The following is a 7633-nucleotide window of genomic DNA, read 5'->3' as shown; positions in this document are numbered from 1 at the left end:
AGTTTTAATAGACATCTGACGTAAAAAGAAGTTATGTACCTACCATAACGTTCCATGTTAGTGGTCTTCATCTCACTTCTTTCTTGCTAGTTGGGATCGGAGCCGATCCTCGGCTCCGACTCGGCTATCGTCAATAGCTTGAGAGCCGTTTACTGGCTCAAGCCTCCCCTTTTCCCATAATACCTAGTGATAGCTATCCAGATCTCGTTTGAAATAGCTAACTCCAGACATAACAAGAGAATAAATAACAAGAGAATAAACCAGTCAAAAGAACTGGTTGACTTATAACTCCCATATCCTCTAAATCAATAGAGGGAAACAAAGAATGCTCAGCCAGTGAAAAGGGACTCCTCTTGATCCACTAAGACAGGGGGATGGAGGGCGGGATGCAAGAAAGAAGGCGAGATGAAGACAACTAACATGGAACGTTATGGTAGGTACATAAAACTTCTTTATGTTAAGTTGTCTATCTTGCCTTCATTCTTGCTGGTTGGGACAGTGTCCCTAGCACCTAAAATCCTGGGTGGCTCAGTGGAACAGACTCTTCAGAACAGTGGAACCAAAATCAGCTCTGCTCCGGGAGACCATATCCACCTTGTAATGAGAAATAAAGGTATGAGGATTTGCCCACGTAGCAGCTGCACATATGGAATCCATGGGCAACCTAGACTGGAAAGCTACAGAGGTGGCTAATGCCCTAGTAGACTGACCTTTCGGTTTAGATAGTAATTCCTTATCCCGTAACTGATAAATAAATGAAATAGTATGGGATAGCCATCTGGATAAAGTAACCTTGGAAAGTGGGAGACCTTTGTTTAAGGCATAAGACAGAAACAATTGGTCTGATTTTCTTATTTCTTTAGTTCTAGGAAGGTAAAAATGCAATTGCCTGTGCACGTCCAGTTGGTGAAGTCTACAGATTGATTTAAATTATGTTCAGAGCAGACTTTGGGAAGAAATGAAGGATTTGTCCTCAGAAAAACTCTATCCCTATGAAAAACCAGATAAGGGGGATGGACACATAGTGCGTGTAGCTCTGAGACTCGTCTGGCTGAAATAATAGCAACCAGAAAGCTGGTTTTCCAAGAGAGAAATTTGATGGAGCATGATGCCGCTGGTTCAAAAGGAGGCACAATTTAGGATGTTAGGACTAGATTAAGGTCCCAGGGAGGAGGGGGATCTCTCACTGGAGGTCTAAGAAGAGATGTCCCTCTCAAAAAGGCTTTACAGAGCTTGTGAGACATGACGCTTGAATTCTGTAACCCGATGTGAAAATTAGAAATGGCTGCTAATTGCACCCTAATGGTAGCGGAAGCGGCACCAGAGTGAAACATTTGTGCTACGAACTCTGGGATCTCATGGACTGGGGCTGAGAAGGGATCCACATTCCTAGTCTCTGCCCAATAAGAAAAACGTTTGCAATTGCTAGCATAAATAGTCCTGGTGGTGGACTTATGTGAGGAAACGATAATCTCATGGACTGTTGGGGAAATGCTAGGGAGCCTGGCTAGGGTTGGAAGTGGAGCAACCAAGCGGTGAGCTGGAGAGTCTGAAGGGACTGATGCAACCCGCCTGATTGATGAACCAGTAGATCTAGAATAGGGTCCAGAGTCCAGGGCTGATCAAGAAGATAAGAGGTGTAGGAACGGAAACCAAATCTGTCGAGGCCAGTAGGGGGCAATGAGGATCATTTTGCAACCCAACGACTTTGCTTTCTGTATGAGTCTTGGTATAAGGGGAAATGGAGGAAATACATAAAGGAGTCCCTGAGGCCAATTGTGCACTAGAGCGTCCCTGGGTAGGTGATCTGGAAGCAGAAGAAGGGAGAAATAGTTGTTGCATTTGCTGTTGAATGGGGTGGCAAAAAGATTGCAGCAAGGCTGTCCCCATTTGCGGAAGATCAGGTCCACAACTTCCTGATTCAGAGACCACTCGTGAGGCATGAGGATAGCTCTGCTAAGCCTGTCCGCTAGGAAGCTGGATCTCCCAGGGATGTGTGTCGCGATTAGAAAACATTGGGAGGAAAATCACCCACCGTCACAGTCTGAGTGCTTCTCGACACAAGGGGTAAGATTTGGTCCTGCCCTGTTTGTTGATGTACCACACTACTGACATTGTCCGTTTGGATCGCAACGGTCCCAGAAGGAAGAGAGTCTTGAAGGGCTTGCAAGGCTAGGAGCACGGCTCTCATCTCTAGGACATTTATGTGCAGATGGTACTCGTGTGGTTGCAAAGAGCCTTGGACCGTCCTGCCCAGATAATACCCCCCCACCCTATCAGGGAGGAGTTTGTGGTCACTGTGGTTACCGGAGGGGGCTGAATGAAGGGTCTGCCCTGAGTCACTAGTGGGGAGACCATCCACCAGGAAAGGTGCCTTTTGCATGCTTCTGTAATCATGATCATGTGAGACATGGGTAGCTCTTGGAAAGACCACTGTGTGTAAAGAAGCCACTGAAGAATCCTCATATGGAAGCGCGCCAATGGAAGGAGGAGGATGGCAGCTGCCATGGAGCCTAGAGTTTGAAAGACATATTTGACTTGTATCTTCTTGCTCTGCATTAGAACTTGCACTTGTTGACGAATAGTGGACACTCTTTCCAGTGGTAATCTTGCGAACATTTCCTTTGTGTTTAATTCTGCTCCTATGTAAGTGATAGACAGAGGGCAACAAGGCAGATTTTTCGAAATTTATGGTAATACCTAGCTGGGTGCAAAAAGTGATTGTGTAATCCCATGCTTGTAGGAGGCGATGCCTGGTGGTAGCAGTGAGGAGCCAGTCGTCTAGATATGGAAACACCTGGAATCCTTGACGTCTCAGGTGAGCCGTGACCACTGTCATACATTTGGTGAACACCCTGGGGGCTGTGGTGAGACCAAAGGGCAGAGCTCTGAACTGGTAATGACTGGCCCCCACCCGAAAGTGAAGAAATCTCCTGGAACATCTGTCCATCTTGAAATGGTAGTACGCATCCTGAAGATCTATTGAGCACATCCAATTGTCCTGACCCAGAAAGGGTAGAATGGACTGTGGCGTGACCATCCAAAACTTTGTTCTTTGTACAGATCTGTTTAATCTGCTGAGATCCAGAATGGGTCTCCAGTCCCCTGTCTTTTTTGGTACTAAAAAGAACCTTGAGTAAATTCCGGATCCGAGCTGGTCTGCGGGGACCTCTTGGATGGCTCTTTTTCTTAAAAGTTTTGAAACTTCTATAACTGCTTGCTCCCTCAGATTGGGTGGAACATCTGGAAGGGCCTTCTTTGACTAAGAGGGTTTGATGGAAGGGAATTTTGTAACCTCCGGATATAATGGACAGTACCCATCCGTCTCTTGTTAAGTTTTGCCAGGTTTTTGGGTACATCGAAAGACTTCCCCCGACTGCCTCCATAGGTGAGCAGCCAGGCAACCCTTCAGGGATGCTGGAAGGGCTTGTCAAAGAAGGATTCTCTGTTGCCCTGGTTCTGCGGACCCCCTCTGCCACGAGGGCGGCGTCTATTACAGTTTCCCCCTCTGCCTCTGGAGGAAAAATCACTACGTGCGTCAGGCAAGGCTCCCTGAGATTTGCGGAACCACATCTTCCCACTCTTCTGACCCTTGGGGAAGGGTCTTGAGGGGGAGTGGAAAAACGAACTCCCAAGGCAGAAAGAGTCTTGCCTTCTTGCTCACACCTAGTCAAAGTGTCTTTCACCTGTGGCCCAAAGAGAAAGGAGCCATTATAAGGGCGTTGGTGAAGGACGCTTGAAAGGGCTCCGCAAAATTACACAGACGCATCCAAGCATGCCTCCTGAGGGCCACAGCAGTGCCTGCGGCTCTACTCGCTTCATCGGCAGCATAGGAAATGAGCCTCATAGGAGTGGACTACAGAATTAAGAGTCGCTAGCTGGGAAGTTACTTTGGCTTGAACTCCCTCCGCTGTAGCATCTTGAAGGGCATCTCCTAGCTCTTTTAGGAGATACCTCTGAAGAAGAGTAAAGTGACATAAGTAGTTTAGGGACCTCATGGAGAAGGTCGCCGAAGCAACATTCACTTTCCGTATCTGTCCATCATCCTAGTCTCCCTGTTAGGAGGATGAACAGATGAAGAGGTCTCTGCCATATCTTTTTTGGTGGCGGCTGCTACCACCATAGCATCAACAGACACACCCTTAGAAAGAAACTGCTTATCCTGGGGGGCTGTAATGAACTTGGTCTCCTCGGAGTTGGTTCCGCTGTGTCCAGAGCTACCAAGCCTTGTGAGCCACTACAGACATGAGTGGATCGAAAGGCAGAGAAACTCAGGAGGTGGAAGGTCGGGAACCAAAGGCATCCAAAAATACGGACTCATCCTCTGTAGGGGCTAGGGGAGTCCAGTTTCCCCTCTGCCTAAGCATTTCAACGATGTCTGCGAACGAAACATCTTCAGAGGGGGATCTCTGGGACCCTGCCGAATCATCTAAGTCCGTATCAGAAGTGACAGACTCCGGGGAGTCAATGTGCTTCCTCTTGCACTTCTTCCGAGGGGACTCCTCTGAGAGATCAAGAGAGGCCTCAGAAGACGAGGAAACACCCAATGGGGTGTCCTTGACCATCTGTTCCCTACGCTTGGGGTCTGGAGGAGGAGCAGAGGTTGGCACAGACACTATAGGGAACGGAGTTGGTGGAGCTGACTCACGGGACAGCACGCTTCGCATGACTTCAAAGGCGCCCCCATCTTGAGGAAGAGAAATCTCCGGCTCCGAAGAAACAGCAATCTTTCTCCGTGCCGAGGGGGATGGCTCCAAGGCCGATGCTGGACCTGACCCCACCTGTGCCGAAGCTCCGAGAGGGAGAATGGCGTTGACAAGGGTCCAATGCCACTCCCCCCTCGGAGCTGACGCGGAAGCTCTGCCGACCAGATTCCTCGATCGAAGGAAGTATCGAGGTAATCGGAGCTGAGGTCGGAACCGAAGAGGATATGGTGATCGGAGTAGACTGTTCCACTACCCGAAACCCAATGAACTCCGGCACCAAACTCATTGGTGTCAGAGGAATATCAAGTGAAGTGGACGGAGCTGATACCTGTTGAGGAGGGCTGGACAATAACTTAGCTAATGCCTGCGACTTTAACAACCTACTGACTACTCTCTCCACATCATGGTCCGACAGCCTAGAGGACCAAGAGGAGTGAGGACCAGAGGCTACACTCACTTTAAAGCAATGGAGACCGAGGAGCCGAATGCACAGACTCCAAGGAAGGGAACCTCAACATCTTGTGACTCCGCAACAGCTCCGAAACATCCGATGGAGCCGATGGGGAGGTTGTCTTGTCAGTGCCAGCCGGAACAGACTTAGAAGGTAAATCCAGCACAGAAGTCGGCTCCGAGGATAGAGTCGATGGCTTAGTGGACTTTGGGGATTTCACTGGCTGTGAACTCTTTGCCGGGGAATCCTGGGGTTTTAACAGACCCCTAATAATTAGTTTGTTCTTACGCTCCTGCAGGACTCTTGGACTAAAAGCATGGCAAATAGAACAAGAGTCCTCCAGGTGAACAGCGCCTAAACAGTAGACACAACTAGTGTGCCCATCTGTCAGAGACATTTTCTGACAGCATGAGTCACACTTCTTAAAACCAGAAACCTTAGCTTCCTTAGACATGCTGTACTAAAAAAGGAGGACTAAGAAGTGACTACTGAAAAAAAAACAAACAGTACTAACCTAGACAAACACACCAGTACTATGCTAACTACAATATATATATTTTTTATAACAATAAGAGAGAAAAAAAAAAAAAAAAAAAAAAAAGAGAAAAAGGAGAGCCTCTAAGTTAAACGGCTAACCTAGGGTGGGGCGGGGAGAACTCTTTAACTTAAACAAGTTCTAACACAGGGGCGAGATACAAGAAAAAAAAATAACAGCAACAAGAATATAACTACTCTAAATAGAAAGAAATACTAGAAAAATGTTAAATTTGGAAGGAAAGTTTACACAAAAAGCGAAATATATGAGCCTGAGCCAGAAAAACGACACCCTTGCAGCTGAAGCGGCAAACGAGATCTGGATAGCTATCGCTAGGCATTATGGGATAAAGGGGTAGCCTCGAGCCAGTAAACAGCTCTCGAGCTATTGAAGATGGCCAAGTCGGAGCCGAGGATCGGCTCCGATCCCAACCAGCAAGAATGAAGGCGAGATAGACAACTTAACATCAGTCGTTTTGTTTCATAGCAGCTAAATCACTGACCTGTTTCAGTTGTAGCAGCTGTCTTGGATCAAATTATTCCTGCCTCTCAAGCCAAGTAAATGCCATTTCGAGAGCTTGAAAAGTTTCTGCATAAGACAGCGTAGAACACTTTTCCATTTCTTCACCTTCAATTTCTTCCTCATCTGTATGTTTTAGGTCCTCTACAATCTTTTGTCTGTCAAGATATGAAATCTAGAGTCAGATGTCTCAGTTTAGTCACACCGACATTCTCAACATCACATCCTTCATAGACCTTGGTGCTCTCCATTAATGACGAAATAAAAGAAACAGGAGTCTTTGTGATGCAAGTATTTTATTCCACTCCCTTTTTAATATTTTTCATTCAACAGAACTCCACGCATCCACTAGCATGTAGCAGAGAGTCTTTTAAATGTATTTGACTGAAAAACATTAACATGGTCTCAGCGTCATGGTCATCCAGCGAAAGAAGTCGACTCAACAGTTGCTTCCTGTACGAGCTCTTTTAACGTTTCAATGACGTTTTGATCCATAGGCTTCAAAAAAAGAAGTTATGTCTTACATAATGTTCCATCTGTGTTGATTATCTTCCATTCATCAGTGATGGGTACGTTTCAGAGCCCCTTGGAACAGTGTCAGCCTAATACCAAGCTCGCGTACACAAAAAACTCTAAGCTCCTACCCACAATGCCATTCTCTTACCTCAGACAGAGTTTGCATAAGACATATAGAAATAAAGCAGAGGCCATTTCTGAGCAAAAACCCTGACACACCACAAGGACCCATGAGATCCATCAGAAGCCTTTGGTGGGGGACAGAGGGTAGGATGTGATGAATGGAAGAAGATCAACAACACAGATGGAACGTTATGGTAAGACATAACTTCTTTATCTGATGTTAATCATCTTTCCATTCATTACTGATGGGACAGAATCCTAAGCTACCTGAGAAACCTGGGTGGCCCTTATGGCAGAACATTCTGCAGCACCACTGAGCCCATATCCAACTTGTAATGTTTGATGAAAGTGTGTGGTTTAGCCCAAATGGCTGCTGTGCAAATGTCATCCATAGAAGCTCTGGAGTGAAAAGTTACAGAGGTTGCTATAGCTCTAGTTGAATGTACTTTGATATTGTGAGGTCTAGGCTTGTTTGTATGGGCGTATGAAAAGGAAATACAATCTCTGAGCCACTTTGATAAATGTGACTTGACAAAGCATATCCCATCCTTGGGTCAGAGAAGGTGATAAAAGTTGGTCTGTCTTGTGTATAGATTTAGTCCTGTCTAGGTAAAAACGTAGTTGCCTATGCACATCCAAGGAGTGTAGGCAGTATTCTCCTTTATTGGAATAGTTCGGGAAAAACACTGGGAACTCGATGGACTGGTTCACAGAAAATTCAGAAACTACTTTAGGGAGAAAGGATGGATTAGAGACAGAGTGAGAGAGAGAGAGACAGAGTGA

At 46.4% G+C, this 7633-nt stretch overlaps 1 long non-coding RNA gene across 1 annotated transcript in view; it reads right to left on the bottom strand.

The window, feature by feature from the left end:
- Positions 1 to 6208: 6208 nt before the first annotated feature.
- The window catches only part of LOC122804201, a 70221-nt gene continuing 68796 nt past the window's right edge, over positions 6209 to 7633 (bottom strand). The window contains exon 3 of the long non-coding RNA XR_006365201.1: positions 6209 to 6369. This is a non-coding gene — a long non-coding RNA (uncharacterized LOC122804201). The remainder of the gene's footprint in view (positions 6370 to 7633) is intronic.

This window comes from Protopterus annectens, chromosome 6.part0 (assembly GCF_019279795.1).
Source record: "Protopterus annectens isolate FY-2018-M chromosome 6.part0, PAN1.0, whole genome shotgun sequence".
NCBI lineage: Eukaryota > Metazoa > Chordata > Ceratodontiformes > Protopteridae > Protopterus > Protopterus annectens.
Note: the sequence above shows the minus strand (reverse complement) of the source record. Positions and strands in the feature narration are given on the sequence as shown.